Source organism: Triturus cristatus, chromosome 7 (genome assembly GCF_964204655.1).
Source record: "Triturus cristatus chromosome 7, aTriCri1.1, whole genome shotgun sequence".
Lineage (NCBI taxonomy): Eukaryota > Metazoa > Chordata > Amphibia > Caudata > Salamandridae > Triturus > Triturus cristatus.
Genome location: NC_140590.1, coordinates 1,268,317,815 through 1,268,345,379, shown reverse-complemented (window position 1 = coordinate 1,268,345,379; position 27,565 = coordinate 1,268,317,815). Strand labels below are relative to the sequence as shown.

Below are 27,565 nucleotides of genomic sequence, written 5' to 3'. Positions count from 1 at the left end.
AAAGGCCCAGCGCACTCCAGCTAGCCACACGTGCTCCGATGCACTGCTGACCGTTAAATGCAGTGTTCTGGTCACCGATGGACTACCCGGGCTACCACAATTCACCCACGCGGTAATCCTGTCTCCCGGTGCAGCGCACCACACTGTGCAATATCACCCCCCCCCCCACACCAGCAGGCAGTCCCTGGGTCGAACATCCACCCATGCACTAGTGAGGATGCCGGTTTGCTTGTGAAACATGAAATGGAGCTATTATTTTTTGCCACTGTCCATGCCATGTAAACCTTTTTGCACCAGCTTAAAACACCACAATGGCAGTTACCAACTCCATCCAAGCATACAAAGTAGTGATTTTCTGAAACCTATCATGCAGTGGTCCAGTAAACACGACTCTTGTGAACTGGACCTGTTTCACCAAGAAGAAAAACCACAGATGACTGCTTCATCAAGGACATAGCCTTCCAGTCCATTTATTCCTTCTACAAAGGATTGTGATGAACCGCAACTGCCAGAATACCCTTGCCAATTGAAAGCCATCGACTAGACTTTAATGTCCTGGTGACATGCTAACTCGCAGATCACTAGGGTTAACATGTCAACAGGGCATGGCTGTTTAACATTTACCCGGCCCGACAGTGAGCTACCTGGAGTTTTTAATGTCACAAAATTGTTTTATTTTCCTACTTCTTATGGTCACAAGTTTTTACTAAGTTGTTCCATTAAATGGTGATACGTAACAGTGAAAGAACACGCAGCGCCTTTCATGGTCTTTCTTGCTCTATGTGAGTGGCTCTGTGTATGTGGGTGGCTTTGTGTGTGTGGCTGCAAATGCAATAGGTCTCGCATTTGAGAGTGATTAAGCTATTGACATTGTAAATAATGCTGTTTCTTTAAATGTTTTAAAAACAAAAACATAAACAAAAATAATGTCATGAGCAATGCCAATAGCTCTAACTTTAACAATGCCGAGACCGTTGCATTGTAAATGCTTGTTGATATTTGCTAAAACTACAATAGTACATGAGAAAGTATGGAACACGTGGCTTGTTAAAGAGAATATTGATATTTCCCTTAATGTATTGGAAAAAATGAAATGAATTTTACTCTGATAAAAGGTGTGTACTTTAGGCAAATGCAATTTTGCTCCAAATGGCCGCTCTATCCAACACCTGTGTTTTTACAAGGAATAAACCCAGAGATCTCAGCGAACTGTTTCCGACGTAACCAAGAGGGGGTGGGGATATGGGCCAATATAATCTGAAAGTGTCTAGGGTATTAGATAATTTCGGAAAGAGACAGATTTATATTGTCATCACATTTTAGAATGACCCCAATTCAAAGAGACTCAGACTGCAATTTTGAGTTATTTACCAGATATAAAAATTGACCTTTTGCAAAGAAAAAGGATAACCATTTTTGTATTGATTGCAGGATCATTAATTTTGCAAAATTGGAGATCAGAAATAATTCCAACATTTAGGCAATGGCAATTAAAATGAATTAAAATTAAAGATATGCTTTAAGATCAGGCTCATATGAGAAGTTTTGCAGTCTGCAGGAGGTCTTGTAATAGAAAGAATGTAGTATAGAGCAAAAGCTGGAACGTGTGAAGATATGTAATGTAATATTTATGGCTAAGTATTAATTTATTGAATGAGGAGTATGTATGATATCCATGGTTATGTATCTATTTGAAACGTTTCTAAGATTCTATGACCATCTTGCCGAAATGAATGAAATAGGAGGAGTCTTTTTTAACATATATAGATATATATATATATTGAATCGACAGTCATAGAAGGACAGACCAAGAGGGCTTTCACTGACAGCAAAAAGTGTCGGTAGACAGCTTAAAATGAAGGCAAAAAAACTCGGAAAAATCCCATGCATTTCCTTTTTCGAACAAAGACTAAAAACAGCAAAAACGAAAAGCATTCTATTCTAGAATTGTCTAATGTATTCCTAAACGATTACTTGAAAAACGGGACCAGACATGCCTCGTAAAAAAAAACAAAAAACACCACACAACCTCACAGAATAATAGTGTACCATCATCTGGCCTTCTCAAAACAAAAACGAATGATCCCGATATAATTCACTGAAAAAGGGGCTCTAATCCGATCCTGCCCAGAACAATAAACCAGCAGGAAAGGCCCTCACACGTGAACAGAAAACACACCACTCCGCCCGAAGACAAAGAGCCCACCATTTCTAATGCCCATACACCCTATGATGGTACTGACCTGGAAAGTCAGCCAATCCAATCCAGCTCCACTGATCTAGTCAACTGCTCCAAGATCCTAGAACTGCGAGATCAGTTACATTTCCTGGCACTGCAAGGCCTGCAATCAGTACGGTCTTCGATGCACCACCGATATGATCGGGGTGCAACGAGACTGATCGCAACCCTACCACATCAGGAAGAATTGTATTGAGTTTTGTTCTCTCTGTCAGGGAGGACGACTTACAGGTAACGCGCAGGCGGCGTCAGTCAAGCCGGTCCCCGCCCCTCAGCCCACCCCCAAACGGATCTTTCAGGCCTCCCGCTTTGTTCGTTCGCCTGGGGGTTAAACTCGGAGCTCCCGCGCAGAGCAGGCATTGGCTGCCGTGCTTTTTCCAGCGGTTTCGCGCGCTACCTCCTGCTCCAAACCCCGCCTGCGCTCTGTTGGGGGGCGGCGCCAGCAGCGGTTCGGTGGCTTTGCTCGCCAAAAGCCAACAATTGGTTAAGAACAATAAATAGCCGCCCCGGAAAGATGACCACGTCGCCCCGGAAGTGACTCCAAGGAAGTGACGTAAGAGTCGCTCAGGAAGTGTCATAACACGTTGCACGGCGCCCGTGTGATGAACGTGATTGACGTCCTTAGCAACGAACTAGGCATACGTCTGTCATGTGACCATTTGAGACTGCGCTGTTAATGTTAGTAATACAAATAATCTAAAACGTGATGAGGTAAGCAAAAGACAGCTCTTTTAATATGTAAACATAGCACATGCGGGTGTTTGTTTGGGTTATATGATGTGAAGGGCACTGAGAAAGCGGTGCATTTAGTTATAATAGAAGCGACATAAAGGCATCTTTGCATGATTGAAGGGTTTAGCTGAGAACAGGAACAGGTGCACCAGCGTGCGTTCAGGTCACAGATTCTGGCATTTTTTTAGGTGACTAACGTGAGTTTAAGTCACAGATTCGGGCACATTTTGTTATTCCAAAAAAGTATCAACCTAACTTTTGCTATTCGTGCAAATACCCGATTCCGCCCTCCGTCGCCGGGGCAATCCTTCATCTTCCCACCTGCTTGGCCAGTACATTCTGCCCATGATTGTGATGACTTTTTTCAGGAGGTCTTATCTGGCCCATGAGTTATTGTAAATGGAAATTCAAGATAAGGGGATGGAGGGTGAGGGAGGGCTATGGGATCTGGAAAGACCATTCCTTGTCTTGAATAGTAAGTTAAACAAGCATTTGCAGTGAAATTGGTCTCGCATTAGGCAGTTTGAGCTATTGGCATTGTAAATTACAATGTCTTTTACTGAGTTTGTGGTATGCTGGTCTGGGTCGGATTTTGTGGGAGGCACCAGTAATGGCACTGTCGTTCTCGAAGACATCATCTGACAACTTGGAAAGAACTTGTATAGGGAGCAGAAGAAATAAATAATCTGTGAAAGAAATACTACATTATATGCTTGTGGCCAGAGGTGTTCTTGGGTAGAGAGAGGTTGAATTGAAGGAGAAGGCGGGGTTGCATAATGGGCCTGGGTATATTGGCAGAGGAGTTCTGGAATGTGGAAGCAGCTGAGTGGATTGTAAGAATCAGTGGTCAGGGTGGACCAGTGGGTCAGAAAGTTATTTAAAATGGAATGGGCAAGATGTGCGGTCGATGGTTATAAATGAGAAGGGACTATGGGTAGGAATGTTAATTAGTTATGGAATGTGATTGGATCAAGGTGCACCCGTTGGATGGCCGTCATTGGCAACATAAAACCCAGTAGCTTCGCCAGTGTGTCCTGGGTCATAGTGCACAGGGGAAATGGCCCCCCTGGCTGCTGCTTTAACAATACAATTCAGCAAGGATCAGGGTTTAGTGGGCCCCTTCAGGCCTCTGGGTCCCGGCGCTCTGCCCCTGCTGCAGCAATGATAAAGCTTGTTCAGGTGTCATCCTGGCTGGTGGATAGGTGCAGCTTAACACCCTAATGCCAGTGCCATAAAAAAGATCTTTTCACTGCTCAAATATTTAAAGTATGCTTTTCAGTTTCCATAATCCTATTAATGACCTAAATGAGTGCCTCCCAATGTCAGCTTTCCAATTTGTGTTTACTGCTCATTTCGCCGGCGTCAGTCTCAGTCTGCCAGTCACTCAACTGATTATAATTAAATTATGAACATTTTCCAGACCACTTTATCTATTTTCTGCAATTTTGGCTAGAGTCTGATAAATGAAAGTAGTTTATAAATTATTTCTTATACTATAGAGCAGCTAACTTAAACTTTCTCGTTGCTCAAATGGGTGTAATTACTGATATTTATACGTTTCCCTTGTCTTCATTGCTTGATATTGTTCGCAAGTGTCACTCATAGTCGTTGAAATGTCACTCATAATTACATTGAAATTTTGAAAATATCACTCATAGCAATCTGAAACCTTGGCAGGTATTGTCTTAAACTACAACTTAAACTAGTGTGGGGAATAATTATCATATGCAACTCATAAATGACGACAAAGGAAGTGAAGTCACAAGAAGTGACGCTATACTTTAATCCCTACTTAAAAGGTCAATGGCCTATTTTACAGAAACAACTAAATGCAAACAAGCATTTACAATGCAATGGTCTCGGCATTGTTAAAGTTAGAGCTGTTGGCATTACTCATGACATTATTCATGTTTATGTTTTTGTTTTTAAAACAATTAAATGGCATTGTTATTTACAATGTCAATAGCTTAATCACTCTCCAATGCAAGACCTATTGCATTTGCACCCACACACAGAGCCACCCACACACAGAGCCACCCACACATACAGAGCCACTCACATAGAGCAACCCACACACAAATAGAGCCACCTACACACACAGACAGAGCCACCACACACAGAGCCTCCCACACACACACACAGAGCCTCCCACACACACACACCGAGCCTCCCACACACACACACAGAGCCTCCCACACACACACACACACACAGAGCCTCCCACACACACACCGCCTCCCCCACACACACACAGCCACACACAAAGAACACCAGGAAGTAAAAGTGATACACAAAGCGATTGTGCTCAAGCAATACTGTATGATTGTCACCCACACAATCAAAATCCAGTTTTCCTGAGGGTAGCAGACCCGACACAATCACGAGTAACTACAAGCGTAAGTGTATAGTGTCATAAGTATTAGGGTCTATGCTTCAGGAAGTAACTGGAAAGCAGAGAAGTGTATAACCTAAACCTTACAACAAACACAAGTTTGTGGATAGGTCAGCAGCGAGAACAGCGAATACTGCGATTGGTTGAATAATGTGCGATACAGATGTAGTGAGGCTAGGCGCTGTCTAATGCCATGTGTCCCACCTGGGGAGGGTGACAGGGGAGTTTGATGTGACCATTAGCGTACACTACGTCGTTTTGAGAGACCAGGAGGGGAGTGACATTAGATAATATTAAACGCTCTCAAGAGGCGCTAGGAGTTCACGCGTGTTATATCAGACTCTTAGAGGAGGTTCACCGGTGTTCTGGGCAACAATAGCACCACTTTTATATAAAATGAAGTGTTTGTTAGGGGGCAATACAAATGCCAATGCAGGTGTTCAGAAATAATGGCTGACGCCCGAAGAACCAGTACTATAACAAGCAAAGGCAGATAGGGAGAAACTAGAGGGCAAGTTAAACCCCCAAGGCAGACATCTTGGATTCAGTCCTCTATACTACCCACATCTCACCTCCATAAATCGTACTATACCACTGTGTTCGGTACATGTAACACCCCCTCTCTCCCACACACAAAGTTGGTGGCAGACGCTCATAAGAACTCACATTGCCGATGCAGTCAGTCAGGTTGGGCGGCGGTGCCTTGGGCTTGGACTTGCCGAAAATGCGGGTCATAGCTCCTCTGCTTTCGCAATACTGGGGCTACGGGGACAAGGGACGATCAGTTGCACTGATAGCCCATCGTGACGTCCAATCAGGGTTCGGAATCTTCCAGGAAGTGGGGCGAAAACAGCGGCCTGCAGGACTGTGGGAAACAGAGTGGCCATCTTGAAACATTAGCCGGCTGAAGGACATTATTCAATTATCTTTGAACAGTTCTTTTGAATAAACTGTAATTTATAGTAATAACGTTAGCGAATATACAAAAGCAACACCAGAATTAAAATTTTTATCAAGTAAGTAATAACACTGTCACGATTTCAATCAACATTAATAAACATGACAAATCCCTCCGGTGTCTTGTCAATTTCACACGACTGTTTTACGGTGGAATCGAGGAGTCCCTACTCTGAGAATCTATCTTCATATTTCCATTGGGTACGTGTAGGTAAAACCAGGAATACCGTAACGTAATCATGGGAGAGCCTGGCAGGCAGGATTTACGATTTTATGACGTCTAGATTTACACTAGAGCTACAATTGAAGTCGATGTCGTCCACAAATAGAAATCGAAGAAAAAAACACATAGGTCCTTTTTCCCGGCCACAAGGTGCAGTAACGGCTTCTCGATATTGGACCCGTTTGTTACCATCGAAAGTATTCAATGCTGTGACTTGCTTTTTTGTTACCATTTTAGAAACAGCTCAAAGTAAGGATGGCCACCACGCTTGTCCTCGCTCTGAACACTTTTCTTTTAAAGGGTTCCCCGGCTAAGTTGAGAGCAGGCATTATCGTGTGCAAAAGCACTTTTGAAAGTAAAAAAAAAGCTTGTATGTGAGGTCGATCGAAACTCAGGGAGTGGAAGGAAGCAGCTACCTCGAAGTTGTGACTAATGTCTGTAACTATGTGCAACTGACTGACATAAACACACTTGCCGTTCCTTTCATGTTATTTGTTAACGCCCCGTGAGTATGTTTTGTCAACTGCTGGGGCACGCTTACCAGGCAGGACTGACACCTTTCCCAGAAATAAATACCGATCATTTGTAAACGGTTCAAGAAAGGGTGGGATATGTAGTAAAAAAAATACCTTTTTACAAATCGTTTGCATTCATTTTAACGTGTATTTCTGCCTTTATTGATTTAATTAGTGAACTTAACCCCGACCCACAGCAAATCATTTACCGTTTACTGCGCTTGAAAAACGAATCGTGCCCCACTGACAGCGGCATGGCTGACACTGACCCCAGGACCCCGCAGGAGCTCGCCGACTTGGTAACCATGTTTCTCTGAGGTCAAGCAGAAATGCCTCGGAGAAACGCAGTGGGATTTTCGGATTGGGGGGCGTATTTTTCTTTCTCTCCTCTTCCCATTGGCTGGAATGTTTACATTCCAGAGGAGAAAAAGTAGGTCGCACACCGCTTGTCACACCAGCAAGTTGCCCCAAAGGACTGTGGGAGATGTAGTGGCGACGGCGGGTACGCCTATGCCACAAAATGTAAATAGAACAGTATGTGTATGCGTTAGCCATCCCTGGACACGTGTTTCGAGGTAGTTGCCTCTCGTCAGCAGGGAGCAGGTCAATGTAAAGGGGTGCCGCGTGGACTGCCAAATGTAATTAAAAGCAGGTCAAGTACCTCTCCTGGCGCGCAGGTGCAGACTCAAGGCTCGTCAGCCCGTTAGCTTAAGGAAGCCGTTTAAATTGAGAAAAAGTAGGTCGCACACCGCTTGTCACACCAGCAAGTTGCCCCAAAGGACTGTGGGAGATGTAGTGGCGACGGCGGGTACGCCTATGCCACAAAATGTAAATAGAACAGTATGTGTATCGTTAGCCATCCCTGGACACGTGTTTCGAGGTAGTTGCCTCTCGTCAGCAGGGAGCAGGTCAATGTAAAGGGGTGCCGCGTGGACTGCCAAATGTAATTAAAAGCAGGTCAAGTACCTCTCCTGGCGCGCAGGTGCAGACTCAAGGCTCGTCAGCCCGTTAGCTTAAGGAAGCCGTTTAAATTGAGAAAAAGTAGGTCGCACACCGCTTGTCACACCAGCAAGTTGCCCCAAAGGACTGTGGGAGATGTAGTGGCGACGGCGGGTACGCCTATGCCACAAAATGTAAATAGAACAGTATGTGTATCGTTAGCCATCCCTGGACACGTGTTTCGAGGTAGTTGCCTCTCGTCAGCAGGGAGCAGGTCAATGTAAAGGGGTGCCGCGTGGACTGCCAAATGTAATTAAAAGCAGGTCAAGTACCTCTCCTGGCGCGCAGGTGCAGACTCAAGGCTCGTCAGCCCGTTAGCTTAAGGAAGCCGTTTAAATTGAGAAAAAGTAGGTCGCACACCGCTTGTCACACCAGCAAGTTGCCCCAAAGGACTGTGGGAGATGTAGTGGCGACGGCGGGTACGCCTATGCCACAAAATGTAAATAGAACAGTATGTGTATGCGTTAGCCATCCCTGGACACGTGTTTCGAGGTAGTTGCCTCTCGTCAGCAGGGAGCAGGTCAATGTAAAGGGGTGCCGCGTGGACTGCCAAATGTAATTAAAAGCAGGTCAAGTACCTCTCCTGGCGCGCAGGTGCAGACTCAAGGCTCGTCAGCCCGTTAGCTTAAAGAAGCCGTTTAAATTGAGAAAAAGTAGGTCGCACACCGCTTGTCACACCAGCAAGTTGCCCCAAAGGACTGTGGGAGATGTAGTGGCGACGGCGGGTACGCCTATGCCACAAAATGTAAATAGAACACGTGTCCAGGGATGGCTAATGCGACACATACTTATTTCTTACACTTCGTAGCATAGGCGTACTCGCCGTCGCTACTACATCGCCCATAGTTCCATGGGGCAACTTGCTGGTATGACGAGCAGTGTGCGGCCATTTATACCTAATTCATTACGGCTCTCTTGAGCTACCGGACTGACGAGTCTTTGACCGGCACCTGCGCGCCTTGAAAGGTACTTTACCTATTTTTAATTGCAGGCAGTCTACACGGCACCCCTCTACACTTACCTACTCCCTGCTGACGAGAGGCAACTACCTCGAAACACGTGTCCAGGGATGGCTAATGCGACACATACTTATTTCTTACACTTCGTAGCATAGGCGTACTCGCCGTCGCTACTACATCGCCCATAGTTCCATGGGGCAACTTGCTGGTATGACGAGCAGTGTGCGGCCATTTATACCTAATTCATTACGGCTCTCTTGAGCTACCGGACTGACGAGCCTTTGACCGGCACCTGCGCGCCTTGAAAGGTACTTTACCTATTTTTAATTGCAGGCAGTCTACACGGCACCCCTCTACACTTACCTACTCCCTGCTGAAGAGAGGCAACTACCTCGAAACACGTGTCCAGGGATGGCTAATGCGACACATACTTATTTCTTACACTTCGTAGCATAGGCGTACTCGCCGTCGCTACTACATCGCCCATAGTTCCATGGGGCAACTTGCTGGTATGACGAGCAGTGTGCGGCCATTTATACCTAATTCCAGAGGAGAGAAAGAAAGTAAAAAACACGCCCCCGAATCCGAAAAAGACGGGGCTTGTTTGGAGAGACAAAGCTCTTCTCCAATGGCTGACCAGCATTTAAGAGGCTAGCCAATGGAGAAGAGGGAAGAAGAGGGGCGGGTTCAAGCCCCACTTCTGAAATCATTAAATCTCGCGAGTGAGACTGCGCAAGCGCAGCTTTCGCTAGCCAAGACCTAAAAAGGACATTTTATTAGTTTTTATAAAATCTTTTTTTTTCCCACATATCAGAGGTGCAATTGTGATTGGAAAAGGCTGAAAGTTACAACATTTTTTAAAAAGGCATGTGGAAGGTGTAAATTATATTTTACAACTGCTTAAAGTGACTATACAAAATGTGCTGCATGTATATTTTTAAACATCAGACTTGTTGTTAATGTGTATTGGTTTCCTGCTGGTGTTATTTAGCTAGCTGCAACGCTCAAAAGTGCTTCACATTTGCAGTTTGTTGCACCCTTGACTTTTGCCTAGGGGTATTGTGTTCTGGCCCATTTCTAGGACAGTATTGTGTCCACTGTATGAACAAGGGTGAATATCGGGGTCGACTGCCAGAGGACAATTAGTGGCTGTGTTAGATGGTTAGGTTGCAGTTTATTATTAACTGAGCAGCAAGGCTTGGATTATAGTACAGGTGAGGCAGGGATACAGGCTGGACCATTTTCCTACAAATCTCATTGGTCAGTGAGATTCTTGTTATCTGACAGCTACTGTAGCTTTTGTTTGGTGCGGATGGCTAGGTGACATTTCTGGGCTGCATTGAACCTATCTGGGTATTTCAGCAGTGGCGTTTGGAGCAAATATGTGCAGTGTATAACTTTTTCTCCACATTCGTGAGTGCGTTATGCCACATTGCATGTGAGTGCACACACAGCACATGGATTCCATGTTAAGATAGACACTGGCAGCCTGTGTTGGGCAGAAATTTACAAACAGGGCTTGGGGTATGCTTAGAAGTACATCTGTTGGTGCAGCATGGATGAGGTGGGGCCACCTGCAGTTCATGTCACCCATCAAGATGTCACAAATATGGTGGCCAAATCAATGATTCGGCTGACGAATCTTTTGGAGAGACTATGACACACATGTATTTTCTCACCATGCTCGGGAAAGCATGCCTGCTTTGCATGTGTAGCAGTCACAGGAGGTATTTGATTGCTTAATGTGTTCAAACAAAGATTGCAGGTTCCCAACGTTTTCTTAGGAGCTTGCTGATGACACTGCTAAATGCCAGAATTGGCAAATACAAAGGGTGCTCTCTATTTATTCCACCTCAGTGGGTTATTTTTCATCTCTGCTTTCTCGCTTTGTCATGGTGCTCCTAGACTTCTCCTGTTCTCTCCCTTTTAGAATTTCTTTCTTCCTCTTGGTCAAAGTCAGACTATGAAAAATAAGTCCTGGTCTCTAAATGAGTGCCAGTAACCAATTCCCAAGAACACCAGCACAAATTAAGCAATAGGGCAACTACAGCTTACGGATGCTCCAGTACTGCATTGCTAAGGCTTAAAACTGTGCATTTGGCACACAGTGTCTAACTAATTTGCCGGAAAAAAGGCAAAGGAAAACGGTGAGTGTATGTGTCTTGCATTGCCAATGCAGTCTGAGGCGTGTGTACTGCCACGCTTTGTGTGTGTCATTTGCATAGCAACTTCATGGCTTAATTTGTTCCTTGTTTAAGGAAGACTGAACCAGTTCCATACATCCGAACTGGCTAGCGAAAATGAAGTCGGATGTTTTAGAGGGTGACTCCATTAACGTCAGGATCACTGGAATTATGGGATTTTGCGGCTGCTGTTTTCCACATAATTGTGGATTTGCTGTGTTTGCCACATAATCCATCACCTGCTGCATAATCTGCAGATTTTAACAAAAAATGTTTCTAATTCAAGTGGCTCAAAAGTTAATAAACAGGCTAACACGTGTTGCTGTGCAGAGGAAGGCCCTTCACAAAAGTTGATTGGTTACCTTTTTGTTGCCTATAACAATAGGTGGGTTTAAAATGGTACTAGAGAGGTGAAACCTTCGCCTAGACAGTTTTAAAAAGTTTAAAAATGACAAAATAATGAAGTATTTCTGCCATAAAATGTTGCATTATCCTATGTAATTTGCCTACACTTGCAGCATAATTAAATGGAGAATTAACTGTTTTTGGAGCGTGATCTAGCTTTGAGAAATGGGTGACCTCACTGAAATCTGTGGAGGTGTTTTGTATTTTATGAGTAATTTGTTTTATGCCACTACCCAGAATGTTTTTTGCGGTTGCCTAAAAAAGCCATAACTGAACTTATGTCACACTGATGACGTATGGCAATTTACAAGTGCGAGGCTTATAGGCGGAGTAGCGCATCGCAGCAAAATTCCTTTCCAGGCACCATGGTATACTAAGAGAAAAGTAACCAAGAAAGGGATACCAGCAGATTCATGGCACAAGAAACGCTTTAGTAATTCCAGAGCTAGCAGCAAACAACCGTGCATTCTGGCAGTTGAAGTCTTCGCTTGCTCCAATGAGACTAAACAGAAGATAACAATGTTTTGTTATCGGAAAGTCCAGGACTGGAAAAAAACCAAGGAAGGCCAATAACCCTACCCGATGACCGCAGCCTACCCCGGCATGCATTCAGACTCCCCCTTCACACTGCCATACCTCTCCGGGTCGCCAGTTGCCCGTAGTTTGGCATCTTGTGGCTGGAGGCCTTCTTTACCAAGAACCACCTGGACATGGTGCCAGTGGGCCTACCCATTGCTGGTGATGCTGAGCCAGGCTGTCTCCTTGCTTACTGGTTGCTTCCGGCTCCTTAGGTACCAGGTCATGTCGCCCCCACCCCCTACCATGGCTACCCCAAGACATTGGGTGCTTGTGCACCATTGAGGTCTTCTAGCTGCTCGTCAGGGTGTTTCTGCTATATATATATATATATATATATATATATATATATATTACCTACTGGCGGTCGCCAGTAGGTAGTTATAGTTAGGACCCCTTTTCCATAGGAAATCCGCAACATTCTATTTTGAATAACTTTGGCGCCGGTCGATGAATCCTCGCGAATTTCTCAAAATAGGTGGGGCGCTACGCTCCGCTCCTACCCTGAAAGTCTCGGGGGGATTCGTCAAGCGGGGGCTGAGATAAAAGGGGGGTCCCAAAACGCGTTTTTCCCATGCATTTTTCCATAGGACCTTTAGACAGAGCTACAGCCCGAACGGCTGAACAGAATTACTAGAAATTTGGCAGAGAGGTAGTCCCTATGTCAAGGAAGTGCCTTTTGTAGGTTTGGTGTAAATCTGTTCAGTAGATTCTGAGAAAATAGCCTTTAAATCAATATATATATCTGAGCCCGCTTACGGTACGCTTACCGTACGCTTACCGTACGGTGGCGTGCGCGAGCGCGATTCTGATTGGCTCTTAGATCTTAGTAAACATTCGAATCGGCCGAAACCAGGAAGCGGCGTCCGCCATTTTGTCTCTCGCACTGAGTGTTATTTATCAAACATGATGCCAAAAAACATGTTACGGGGCTGTTTTGACAACTCCCTCCCACATAGTCATGTTGAGGGAGTCCCCAAACATCCCCCAAGAGCAAAAACGGTTTTATTTTTTTTTCGGCAATTTCGCCGAGTACGCTTACCGTACGCTTACCGTAAGCGTACGGTAAAAAAAAGAAATAAAAAAAACACTATCCACACTTACCCCACCCCCTGTGCTTTTGGTGGCCGTGCAAAGTTGATAAAAACCGTGCACGGAACGCACTGCGTTAAGTGGGCGCGCACGCCTCGAATGGCGTAAAGTAACTTAGCATTTAAAAAACCGTACAAATTCACTGAAAAAACCATAGGTTTCACACACGTTATAGTTAGGAATTAGCATTTAAAAAACCTTGCAAATTCACTGAAAAAACCATAGGTTTCACACATGTTATAGTTAGCGGAAATTTTACTGATAAAAAACCAATGAAATTGCCCCGTTATAGTTAGTGCTGGCAACTATAACTCACGCGACCGCAATCTTCTGCTGATGACATATGTGTCTTTATAAAAAAAAATATTTGTAATATATGTATAGCTAAAAATGTATGGAAGAAGACATGGGCAAATAAGTGTCTAAATACAGTATTAGCATCAGCAGAGGATTGCGGTCGCGTGAGTTATAGTTGCCTGCACTAACTATAACGGGGGAATTTCATTGGTTTTTTACGAGTGAAATGTCCAGCTAACTATAACATGTGTGAAACCTATGGTTTTTTCAGTGAATTTGCAAGGTTTTTTAAATGCTAATTCCTAACTATAACGTGTGTGTGAAACCTATGGTTTTTTCAGTGAATTTGTACGGTTTTTTTAAATGCAAATTTTTTTGGGAGATTTTTGGTAAACCTATGTATAAAATAATATATGTACTATATCCTGCATTATGGAATGGTTAAAAAAAATTTTTATGCATTTTTTTCCGTGCGTGTACGGTAAGCTGGCGCTACGCGCTCCGTACGTCATAAGTACGGTGCGCTTACATGATACGTACGTGACGTACGCGTACACGCGGAAGCAACGTCGCGGTTACGCAGGGGCGTGTAATGCGCATGCGCGAGTGCGTCTTACGTACACGCTCCGTAAGCGTCACGTTCGCGCATGCGTACTTGTTTCCGAGCGCGTACCGTAAGCTTACGGAGCGCGCACGGTAGGTCATGTGATCCACAAAGAACACTTTTATTGGTTGAAACTACTTTCAGTTCCAGAAACTTCCCACACCACACCCATTCCCCTCATTACTGCTTGAGATCCCCTAGGAGAAGGAGCTGAATTGACATTGAGATACAATGGCAGAACAGCAGACCTCTTCTGAGAGTGAGGCTAGCAGCACCACCATCATCCAGAGAAGGAGGAAACAAAAGAATTCTTTTGTATGGGAGTATTTTACTTTTCCAGAGGGGGAGAAAAAGGTCAATGCTCCATTGGTCACTTGCACACTTTGTGACCGTGTTTTATCTAGAGGAAATCCAAGGAAGAAGTATTCCTTTGGAAATCACTCTATGATGAGACACCTTAGGGATAAACATCCCAGGACCTTTGCTCGACATACTGGAGAAAACTCTTCAGTAAGTCACCAGAGCCCAACCTCAGAAGCTCAGCCGAGTACATCATCGGCAGCTCAGCTGAGCCCTTCCTCTGAGGTGGGAGCATCACCTTCTTCTGCTCCTCTGGACGTTAACCCTCGATTTGGGAGGGTTGCAATGAGGTGTACAACGTGTTGTGGTCTTATTGTTTTTGGGGAGACCAGTGTTTCCCTTATTAACAATAAGATAGACCAGCACCTTTGTAGACGCTCATAATATTCTCATTCTTTCTTTCTTCCATCCCTGTATTAACCCAACGGCTCTTTTAAGAGCCAACCTTACCTCACAATTGTTTTTTTTTTTTAAGCTTTCCTTTTTGTAAATTTTCTTTTGCCGTGCGCGCACGGTACGCGTAATAGTTACGCGAAGTTCGCGGAATTCCTCCTCGCGGAATTTCTCCGTTTACGCCGTGCGCGTACGCTGCGCGCATTCGGCGATGTTTTTTTTTTTTTTTTTTTTTTTAATTTAAAATTAATTTTTTGCCCTTGGGGGTCCTTCTGGGACCCCCTGACAAAGGCTAGGGGGTCAGGAACTGTCCAGCCTGCCCCCTTTTCACGTTATCCACCTTTGTTTTTCACCCCCTCAGACTGCGAGAGACAAAATGGCGGCCGACACTTCCTGGTTTCGACCGATTAGAATGTTTACTGAGATCTAACAACCAATCAGAATCGCGCACGGCAGCGTGCGCGTACGGTAAGCTTACGGTACGCGCTCGGAGCGCGCCCATAGATATATATATTGATTTAAATGCTATTTTCTCAGGAAATACTGAACAGATTTACATGAGACCTTCAAAAGGCACATCCCTGACCTGAGGGCTACCTCTCTGCCAAATTTCAAGTAATTCTGTTCAGCCGTTCGGGCTGTAGCTCGGACTAAAGGTCCTATGGAAAAATGCATGGGAAAAACGCGTTTTGGGACCCCCCCTTTTTCTCAGCCCCCGCTTGACGAATCCCCCCAAGACTTTCAGGGTAGGAGCGGAGCGGAGCGCCCCACCTATTTTGAGAATTTCGCGAGGATTCGTCAATCGGCGCCAAAGTTATTCCAAATAGAATGTTGCGGATTTCCTATGGAAACACGGTCCTAACTATAACTATCTACTGGCGACCGCCAGTAGATTATATATATATATATATATATTCACTGAAAAAACCATAGGTTTCACACATGTTATAGTTAGCTGTACATTTCACTCGTAAAAAACCAATGAAATTCCCGCGTTATAGTTAGTGCAGGCAACTATAACTCACGCGACCGCAATCCTCTGCTGATGCTAATACTGTATTTCGACACTTATTTGCCCATGTCTTCTTCCATTAAATTTTAGCTATACATATATTACAAATATTTTTTTTTCATAAAGACACATATGTCATCAGCAGAAGATTGCGGTCGCGTGAGTTATAGTTGCCTGCACTAACTATAACGCGGGAATTTCATTGGTTTTTTACGAGTGAAATGTACAGCTAACTATAACATGTGTGAAACCTATGGTTTTTTCAGTGAATTTGCAATGTTTTTTTAATGCTAATTCCTAACTATAACGTGTGTGAAACCTATGGTTTTTTCAGTGAATTTGTACGGTTTTTTAAATGCTAAGTTACTTTACGCCATTCGTGGCGTGCGTGCCCAGTTAACGCAGTTCATTCCGTGTGCGCACGGTGCGCTTCGCGCACCGTGCGCACACAGTGAGCACGCGGTGCGCTTCGCGCACCCACTTTACGCAGTTAGTGCCGTGCACGCACGGTGGTCACGCGGTGCGCTGCGCGCACCGCGTGCCCACGTTAAGCGAGATGGGCCATGTACGCACGATGCGCTTCGCGCACCGTGCGCACATGGGGGACATATTATGCGCATCTTTGTGAAATGTATTCTTTGTTAAATTCATAGCTGGAATATGCCATGCACAAATGGTGCCCTTCGGGCACCATTTGCACAAGGGGTGGGGAGAATGTGGATAATTTTTTTTATTATAAATTTTTACCGTACACGTACGGTAAGCGTAATCGGCGATTTTCCGAAAAAAAAAATAATTTTTTTTTTTGGGCTTGGGGGTGGTTTGGGGACCCCTGTATCAATGCTGGGTGGTTAGGATCTCATGAAACTGCCTCTTTACACATTTTTGGGGTTCGTTTTTGCTGCCCAACTCAGGGAGCGAGAGAGAAAATGGCGGCCGCCGCTTCCTGGTTTCGACCGATTCGAATGTTTACTAAGAGCTAAGAGCCAATCAAAATCGCGCTCGCCACCGTACGCGTACGGTTAGCGCACCGTAAGCGCACCGTACGCTGGCTCAGATATATATATTGATTTAAAGGCTATTTTCTCAGAATCTACTGAACAGATTTACACCAAACCTACAAAAGGCACTTCCTTGACCTGAGGACTACCTCTCTGCCAAATTTCAAGTAATTCTGTTCAGCCGTTCGGGCTGTAGCTGTGTCTAAAGGTCCTATGGAAAAATGCATGGGAAAAACGCGTTTTGGGACCCCCCTTTTATCTCAGTCCCCGCTTCACGAATCCCCCCGAGACTTTCAGGGTAGGAGCGGAGCGTAGCGCCCCACCTATTTTGAAAAATTCGCGAGGATTCGTCGACCGGCGCCAAAGTTATTCAAAATAGAATGTTGCGGATTTCCTATGGAAACGTGGTCCTAACTATAACTACCTACTGGCGACCGCCAGTAGGTAATATATATTATCTTAAAATTGCGTCCTTAGTGGGTTTTGGAGTTCGAGGTGCCATATTTTGTCCAAATGCTTTCAGTTGCTGTTAATGGTTGTGAGGGGCTTTGGTGATGCCCCGTGCTAAGGGGACAGACTTCCAGCCTCTCTCCTGGGGAGTATTAATTGCAATAGTGGGATCGCTCCCGGTTATAATCTTTCAGTTTGTAGTAAGAGCCCCCTGAATGCTGTTGGTTTCCTATTGCGTGCCCTCTTGCTGTTGCTGCCAGAGGGGCTGCTAATATCCCCACTACTGCTGGGCCCACAATTGTGTGTTGGCACCCTTGGCTGGTGGGACTTAAGTGCTGCCGCCCCGTGGAGCGCCAGAGATGGGGTGCCCTTTTTGCGCCTTGGATTTATGTGTGTGTTAAAGCTCCATGTGGTGCTGCTGCTTTCACGAGTCCCCCTCCCTCTCTATAGGTGCTGTTGGGCTCTACATTGCTATGGCTCTAGTGCCCAATAGGTTTCCAGTGGCCCAACCCAAGCTCATCAGGGCCTGTTGAGCAGTTGGTGTTTTACTTGTTCAGCGCACAGTGGTTGGAGTAGGCAAAGACTCGGCGTGAGGAGAAATCCCAATTGGCTTGTTTCATTGCTACTGAGAGGAAAAAACCCTCACAGCAGCCCTGTCAGAACATCGCAAATCAATCTTGGTAAGCTCCGTGTTCCTCTTGCCGGTGTGCGGGGCTCTCCTTCGTGCATGGGAGCCCCGCCCACACTCAGGTGCGAGACACCTGACTTTCTGTCTTCGCGAGGAACACAGAATGCTGGGTGGGCTCCGCTCAACCACAATGCGTACTACTTTAAAACAAGCATTTGCAATGCGATACAACTCACATTTACGCGAGACGTATTGCATTACAAATGGGAGTGCGGGCTTTTAGAAAGGCACGAACAGGAGTGGAGGGGGTGATGGGGGGGCGAGAAGTGATGAACTACGGGAGGGGGTGGGGGGGACATAGGGCAGAAAATAGTGTTGGAGTAAAGGGGACAATAGCCAGGGAAGGATACAAATGATAAGATGGCTGTCAGGAGGCGGGACTAGGAAGCCTAAAACCAATTAGAAGGCAGCATTTAGGATGTAAGCCAATCAAAAGGATGGGCGGAGAGTGGGCGGAGCTTCCAGAAAGCTTCTACATTATAGTATATACTGCATGTCTCACCGAGACCGCGCAAGCGCTGCCTAGGCGAGACCTAAAGAAAGGATGGTGTGGCGTGGAATCTCTAGCATGATGAGGTCAGCCACAGAACTTACAACTTTGTAAGTGAATGTTGACTACGTAGAGTTAGAGAGAGCGGCAGTTGGACTTCACAGGCCGTTGGATGAGGTGTTAATGAATAAACTTCATCTTGCCTTTTAAATGTCATGCTGTCATCCCTTCATTGAACACCACAAATCTGGCAACGCTGGATGGGATCAAGTGGTGAACGCCGGTGAACACCTCCACAAGGCCAGAGGCTTCTTGTTTAAAGGATCACAGGAGGAGTCGGGCGGCTGGGATGAGTTGTCGGTTGCGTGCTGTGATTCGGGAACGTTTTTAGGCAATCTCCGATTCCAGGAGATTTCACAGATCTGTGCTGGGTCCCTTCAGGACGATTGTGACTGCCTGTTAAGGTATGTGCAGTTTTCTTTTCCGGAGCTCGGAGGAATGTCAGATTTGCCCTCTAGCTCCGGTTACATTCCCTGCATTTCTCTCGAGCGCAGAGAAATGTCTGTTCGCACTCTAGCTCACCTGTGTCAAAATATGCGCAGTTTCTTTTCCGGAGCTCAGAGGAACGACCGATTCGCCCTCTAGCTCCGGTCACATTCCCCGCATTTCTCTTTAATTTGAAGAGCGCAGAGGAACGTCTTTTCGACCTCTAGCTTGCTTGCGGTCCTGCGCATGCGCGACAGGGTTTTGGTCCAAGCGCATTTTTTTGTTTAAAATAAAAAAAAATCTATAATGCGCCTCTAGTTCTGCTTGAGCATTTAAGCAAAGAGAGCACGGAGGAACGTCTGTTCGCCCTCTAGCTTCTCTTGTTGGGAGCAAGGAAGAACGTCTGCTCACCCTTCAGTTTAGTCTGCTCATCTTCACTTTATTTCTGGAAAAGGGAGTGATTTTCTCGGATTAACTTTCATGGTGCTCCAAATGTAATCGCCACATTTAATGAACCTTTTCTAAGTGTTGCTCTTATAATTTGGCTATTAACTGACGTAAAATTAGGAGGAAAGGAGACTGTGGGTAAGATATACGTATCTTGCCATGGTGATAACTTGTTGGGGTGGGTTCATCAGAGTGAGTTAGTGGTACGTTTACATCCCATCAAAGTTCCTCAGGTTCAAGTGGATGAGGTATGTGTAGGTAATGACAAATTCATAAAGAAATTAAAGATTCTCTTTCAATCCAAATTAGGAAAGTTGCTAGGGTACAAACAAAATTAAGCTTAGAGTGAATGCTTGCCCAACTGCGGCCAAGGTTCGGAGAGTACCTCTGCATATGTAGGCAGCGGTGGAGATTGAATTAAGCAGATTGTGGAGTGATTGAAGCAGTGGAAGCCACTGAGTGGTTGGCCACTATAGTTGTGGCGCGCAAAGGGAATGGGGATATCTGTCTTTGTGTAGAGTTGCATGCCCTCAATAAAGAAGTTATTGTGGATACATTTCCGTTGCCAATATCGAGGAGATGGTAAGGACTTTTGCTGGTGCCAAGATTTACACCACTCTAGATTTGGTACTACCATTTCTATGCAGCATCATTTAGTAACATGTGTTGAAAATCAATGTAACCAGTTTCAATAAGATTATGGGAAACTAAAATAAACAAGCATTGACAAAGCCAGCCAGTAGGTCTGAAATTGGTGGTCAGCTTTTTAGTTTTGTCAATGTGTGACTTGTTATAGCAGGGTTTTTTGTAAAACCTTATTGGTGTGGGAGCTGCCGGGCCCTCACCATTATAACAAACATTGGCAAAAGCAAAAAAAAAAAAATTGGGTTTGAAAAAGCACACACTGCCAAAGTAGTTACTGGCACTGAACAAAACTACTTTGTGCGCCAATATACTCCTTGTGAAAGAGCAGAATGCTGTCACTCACAGTGAAGCCAGCCGATATATATACATATATATATATATATATATATATATATATATATATATATGTATATATATATAGAGAGAGACAGAATTTTAATAAACACAAAAGGTCACAGTCAACGACAGACCAAATTAGGGGCACAATTATTAAAGAGAGTCTCAAAAGTGCACCCATGTTATATGTCCTTGCATTAAGTGCAGGTATATGGCTTTCGTGAATTACCTCGCTTCATCTTCATTCAGTGACTCAAAGAAGGGATGCTATTGATTGTATGGAAGTAAGGTCAGTTATGTAGGGATGCTGGTCAAATGGTTGATTATCCTTATGCAAACCTTTCCCATCACAATGCCCTCTTGACACATTTAAAACTGTCTTGCTCTCCTCTGCCCGTCAGCACATTCCTTTGTGTCTTTTTCTGCTTTCATCCTATCTTTGCACTACTTTCACGTTTTGGCATTTTGACAGGCTTATCATGATGAATGTGTGAATAGTTTCCTCTTGACTAGGAGCTCAGCAAGAACTTGTCACCGATTCCATGAGGGGTATCTTGATAGTCCAGAGACTGACAAAGTATTTCCTACATATGGAAATGTTAGTTTTGTAACCTGCATAGCCACCTTCATTGTAGCATTGAAACTTCAGTCATACCATTTGCTTTGGCCGGAACCTAATTTATTCTGATTAATCTCATCCATTAGCACTGAAAAATAATAAGACTGGTTCTCTATAGGAGCTGGCCCTTACAAGGTTACTTTTGCTCACCCTACGTATTGCATGATTTTAGAGACACAAGATCACAGTGCTTGTACATTTTCTTGATGGATTCAAGATATTGCCATCACTGGTGTTGGGGGACTGCTGGTTGTAATTTTCTGTTTATGGGGTTATCAAATTAGGTGCCATGAATATTCCTTTGCAGTAAACAGTTTTGAAAACTTTGTCCCGAGTGAAAAATACAAGGAAAAAATAAAATATTACTCAAAAGCAACAGTTTTGTAAACTTCATCCTTTGATCGGCGACACATTGTTTACCTATGGTTTCCAAAAACGATAGTGAGAGCTTGCCGATCAGTGACTTGAATTTTTTTCCACATATATTCATATCATAATATTCACTGCCCATTTCATTGGCAAAATTATCTTTTCAGCCTCATTATTAAAAGGACTCTGGTTTTGTAAGACTGCGTCTGCCATATTCCATGATCTTCTATGAGGCACAGGAATCATGATGTTGCTGGGTGGCCCTAGCCATCTGTATTGGCATCAGCTATAATTTCTGTGCCTCGAGATCATGGTATTTTTGGGTAGCACCCAGTAGCATTTTTGTCTGTAATTTTTCTCTGTGTTGAGAATGGTTAAAGTAGGCCATTTTGCTCAGATATGCAATTCTGACACAAATGGCTCCAAAACTGGCGTGGCACATTCAAGGCCATTTGATCTTTCACTTCCTTGTTAGTTTTCACTGACCAATACAAACATAATCCTGGATATATCTTGCACAATAAATCGCTGTGCCACTAAATGAATGGTGTGCTGACAAGTTCTCATGATCTGGCATTGAAGTTAAGGCCATGAATAAGTAGGTACGGAGATCACTCAGTTCCTAATCGCAGCGCACAGCGATGGTCCCTAAGGCTTCATCACAATAATTAGATGCTAAAAATATTTGTAACCAAAATTCAATCGATAATCAAAGTTGAGTTCAAGAACATGTTTTTCATTTGTAATTTTGAGCATGTGCAGTATGTCAAGAAATCATAAATTAAACTATTCAATACAAGGTTCAATATTCATAAAAACATGATGTTTTTTTGAAGTGCATTTCATTTTTAGCAACCCTCTTAGTGTTGCTTTTCGTTTGAACAGCCCCAATGTATTTCGGGTAACACCCTTTGTCAGGGGGATAACGATGATACAAATGAATCTTCCACGGCCTCCTGCGGAACACACAAAAACCAACTCAATATACTGCGTTTACATTTTTTGCTTCACAAAGCAACAATAAATGATCACTGTTCACAATCAGTTATGACAGGCCGTCACCAAGAATGCAATGCCTGAAGTGTATCATACTGAAACTAACATAGTGTTATATGCTTCTCCCAGTGTTGCAGTATTTAAAACGTGCATTAGAGCAATGCATCGGTGACATTACAAAGAAGTCTACATGCTACTACCGGTATCGCAGTGTAGAAAACGTGCATTAGTGCAATGCATCTTTAACGTGACAAGGCAGTCTGCGTGCTCCACTTCCGCTACCGGGAACTTTAAAGTACGTAAGTATGTGACAAAAAGAAGAAGAAAAAGGATCTTGAAGATTAAACAAAGTGCCGTAAAAGTGCATGAACACTAGACAAGCCAGTTACCTCAGAGTTTTCTGTGCGAGTCTGAAAATTCTCCGAGTTCAAGCTGGCTGAAAATGGCTCCTATTATGTGAAGAAACTCGTGGTTACTCCATAAAAGCGTGCACAAATCGTAAGTGCCGCATGCTAAAAATACAAACAAATGCCTTGCCTATAGCGCGTCTTCCATCTGTGAGGTCTCGTATCCAAAATGGAAATCTAGTGAAAAAACAGTATCAAGCTTGAAAAATATTCTATGCGTATGGCTCGAACTACGCTCTATCACCGGATGTTGAACTCTTGAACTCGCCGTCATTCTGTGCATCATGATTACATCCAAGTGACTCCGACGTGACGATGGTGCGTTATGAGTGCCTTATTTATCCTCACTTGGGTTACCTCCCTATTTTTTTGGATTGATGTCAATGAACTTTGTTGTTCATAGTGAAATCTATATTAAAAACACACATACGCGCAAAAACGTGGTGGTAAACGTTTGTGTGGCGTATAATAATGACTGTGAGCCATCAGCTCCGAAACATAAATCAGGAATCCATGAAAAAAAAAAAAAAGTAAAAAAAAAAAAAAGTAATGCTAGAAATACAAACTACATGTATGTGTGAATGCTACCTAAGTAATGCGTAAGTGCACTTTTGAGTGAGGGATGTCTCCATGCGTGCAAACAGTGATTTACAATGAGGTTGACAGTTCATTTATAATTGCTTTTGCATAACAAATAGTACATCAAGACTACAAACAATGTATAGAAATAGAACATGTTCAGTATCCTAAAGAAAACAAATCCTCTCACAATGGTCATTGAGACCTTTCGGTATCAAGGTACCTAGCTACTCAATCCAAAAAGATTCCCTGCAGGCTAATTGAGTGTGTAAGTCTATCCCTGTGCGATAATCTTCTCAAAATCGTAAAGCGTAATTGTGAAATAGTTTGTTGTAAGTTAACCCAATGAGCTGCTAAGCATGAATTGGTGTTTTTAGTTCTAGTCATACTCTTATGCGCTGTTATTCTGATTTTTACTTTACGCGCTAGGCGCCCCACATAAGTCAGTCCACAAGGACACTTAATTGCATAGATTACTCCTTCCGTGTTACAGTCCGAGGAATGTTTTAAAGCAATCTTCTTACCAGTGTGTAGGATGTAAGAATGTATTGCCGATTATTACGTTCCCTCATTGACCCCAGTTCAAGCATTTTTTCATACCGGTGTGTATGCTTGATTTCATCATGACTTTTGTCTTCAGAATCTCTCTGATATTCTTCGATCACGTGTGTGCGAACAAAGGTTTGTCTGTGAAAACTGTATTGAAATCAGTTTATTGTTCTAGAATTTCCCATCTACGTAAAATTCTCTTTTTGATTTTTACCGCTTGGTGAGAACTTCAGCACGAAGACTTCTCTCTCACTTCGGAACCTTGATGTGGGTTATTATAAATCCTAGCTCCTGGATCTGTTGTTCCGTTTGTTGCTCATTAGATGCTATTCTTTTGAGTCGGATTAACTGGGATACCAGTAAATGTTTTTTCAGAGCTGGAGGGTGAAAACTTGAAAAATGGAGCGCGTTGTTTTTATCCGTAGGTTTTTATAAACCGATGTCTGTAGACCTGTATCAGTGTTGTTGATAAGAATGTCCAAAAAGTTAATCGAGTTTTGATGAATGTAATGAGTGAATTGAATGCATGGATTCTGTTGATTTAGTGTACTGATGTTCTCCTCTGACTGTGATCCCCCGCCAAATAACCAGGATATCGTCTATGTATCTCATGTAAATGAGAAGGTGCTTTTTCCAATGATCTTTGTGAAGAATATGCATATGTTAAAAATGAGCCATGAATATATATGCGTAGGCGGGTGCCCCAGGAAAGCCCATGGATGCTCCAGTCCTCTGTAAAAAGAGGTTCTCCTTCCATGTGAAAAAGCTGTGGTACAAGAAAATTGTAATAGTTGTAATAGAAGAACTTTACTCCTGTCATCTCGTTGATTGTTAAGAAGCATCCCTTCTACTGCCTCCATGCCCTCCATGTGGAGAATAAATGTGTATAATGCCACCACATCGATGGTGCACAACCATGTATCCTTAGTAATGTTCTTGCGAACGCTTTCCAACTTGATTAGGCAGTCAGTTGTGTCTTTGACATAAGTGCTCCAGGATCGCACTAACGGTTGGAGATGAAAGTCCAAAAATGTCCCAAATGATTCATGTATAGAACCACATTCTGACACGATGGGTCGAAATGGTGGATCCAAGGCATTCTTGTGCATTTTAGGGAGTATATATATATGCGGTTGTTGTGGAAGTGCAGTGAATAGAAAACGTTTAGTTGTATCATTAATCCATCCCATCTCTTCAGCATGATCCAATATTGTGGATAAGACCGACATGAATTCTTTGGTGGGATCGTATTCCAAGCGAATATACGTGTCTTCATTTAAGACATGTTCATCAACTTTTATGTCATAGAAATCTTTATCCATTACCACAATTGCTCCTCCTTTGTCAGCCGGTTGGAAAATAAGATTCTCATACTTACTTAAATTCCGTAGAATGATATTTTCTTTAGGAGTGAAGTTCATGCACTGTGGTGATTGATATTTAATCGATTGTAGATCCTTTTTCACTAGTAATTCAAAACTGTCCAGAGTTTTGTGTGAGAATGGTGCCATAAATGTAATTTTAGGCTTCAACTTCTCTGAGGGTTTCCTGAAGTTAAGGCTGCCATTTTACCTGGATCAGGTCTTACACTTTATTCTGAAAAGATATGTCCATAAAAATCAAAGTTGCCTTGAAATTAAAACGTGTTCTTATTTTCAGTAAGATTTGCGTTAGCTGGGGTTAGAAATACATTTAAATGTGTCTCTTTATGTCCTTGCAGGTATTTGCAAACAGCCAAATCATTGTTGCTGTAGTTCAGGGATCAAGATCTCTTTTTTTAAATATATTTCTTCCTGAAAGACATCAACTTCTAATATTTAAGGGATCGTTATTTTTTTAAGTGAAACAAACCGGTGTGAGCTACAATATACAGTTTATAATCTTTTATTCTAATCAAGTTTTAGAAACACAAAAGTACCCCTTTAACTGGTGAATTGTCCTGTCATCTTTGTGCCAAATATGTTACACTTTTGGTGACCAGATTGGGCTGTCATATGTCAATACAGAGGCCAATCTGGCCACCAGACTGCCTTTTGCACTCCGGATCTATCGGGGAATCTCGGAGTGGGCCGTACCATGTAATATTCAATAATGTCTTTTTGCAGAGTATTCCAGAAATCAGTCTCTGTTTATTTCTGTGTGTTATATAGAGTGCCTCTAATGTGACTTGCGAAAGCCTTTATTTTCTAATTGCTAAAGATTTCATTTTCTCATCTGTGTGGAGATGTAGTAATTGATTCTTGAGCTTCCCTTGACACTGAGGCAACTTCGGAAATAGACTTTACACATCTGTGGTTACTACTGTCTGTATCTTGTCAATCAGCTGACAAAGCATCTGCAGTAGGCTGAACTTTATAGTGTTGGAAAACTTAAGTCACCCATTGTCTGCAGAGGCACTAAAAGCAAACACATTAAAGGCATTTATGAGGTATTTATATAAATCTTGACGAGGATTGAGAAAAATATTCCCAGGGAGCTTGACATAAATCAACGCCTGCCATAATATTTTTTTGTTAATATATCTTTATTAATTTTGAACCTGAAAATAAGAACAATCTAGTTCTTACCAGCGCAAAAACAATGAAGGTGTGGTTTTGCGACAGTTGCAGCTTCTGAAACCGAAAGAGCGTGCAAATACGTTAGAGCATAGGAGATGCTTCAGTGGTGCAAGCATTTTACATTAATGGAGCTTTTGACAATACAACGCAATTAAGGGCAACAGAATTAACATTACCAAGTGAGACACAAAAATTAATTTCATCAAGTATTGAGGTCCTCTGATGCCTGGGCCACCGGGAGGACGGGTTTCCTGCAGGTGTAGTCATGTTTATTGTCCTGTTATGAATGTAGGGGCACCAAGTGTGTCAACCCAAATAGTATTGTGTACAGCTCTACTTGCCTCTGTCAGCACATGGGTTGGTAGCCTTCTACCCCTCCCTTCATCTGTTATGTTATGTTAAAATATTTATAAAGCATGTGGCTGCCCCAGCAACAGGGGGGTCTCAGTGCTAACTGTCTAGTATAGTGGGAGACAAAGGCAATTTAGTGATTGGAGAAGAGCGAAGTCTTCACCATCCTTCTAAAAATCCAGTGGTCAGGGATGCTACGGATAGGAGGTACGGAGTTCCAGGGGGCAGGAGCCAATGCCTTGAACGAGCGGTCACCCGCTCTAGTCCTCCGTGTCTGAGTCACTAGGGCCAGATGCAGATCTGCTGAGCGCAAGGCGCGAGTGGGTACATAAGAGGAGCACATAGCACTCAAAATCCTATGGCAAAGGCCCAAAAAGATCTTATGGATGATGCAGAGAGCTTTGAAGGGAATTCTCTGTTCCGTGGGTAGCCAGTGTAACCGGCGGAGGAGATCAGAGCGTGACAATGTTTAGGAAGTGCAAACAGAGCATGGGCTGCAGCATTCTGGGCACGTTGAAGCATTTTGATCACCGATTTGTTGGATCTAAGAGTAGCACATTGCAATAGTCCAATCTGGCCATGATGGTGGATAGGATGATCAACTCCTGGGTATGAGAATTGAAAAGACCCAAAATAGGCTTTAGGCCACGTAACAG

At 43.5% G+C, this 27,565-nt stretch overlaps 2 protein-coding genes across 5 annotated transcripts in view; one reads left to right on the top strand and one right to left on the bottom strand.

Moving 5' to 3' along the window:
* The window catches only part of LOC146811793 (uncharacterized), a 54,628-nt gene extending 51,839 nt beyond the window's left edge, over nt 1-2,789 (bottom strand). Inside the window, exon 1 of one of the 3 annotated variants that reach the window (XM_085618778.1) lies at nt 2,244-2,789. The gene's annotated coding sequence lies outside the window, so the exon portion shown is untranslated. The remainder of the gene's footprint in view (nt 1-2,243) is intronic. The other 2 variants (XM_085618780.1, XM_085618779.1) reach the window with 2 other exon arrangements.
* A 23-nt stretch (nt 2,790-2,812) lies between these two features.
* Nucleotides 2,813-27,565, top strand: part of INO80E (INO80 complex subunit E) — a 173,636-nt gene continuing 148,883 nt past the window's right edge. For both annotated transcript variants that reach the window (XM_085618782.1, XM_085618781.1), the window contains exon 1: nt 2,813-2,950. The gene's annotated coding sequence lies outside the window, so the exon portion shown is untranslated. The remainder of the gene's footprint in view (nt 2,951-27,565) is intronic.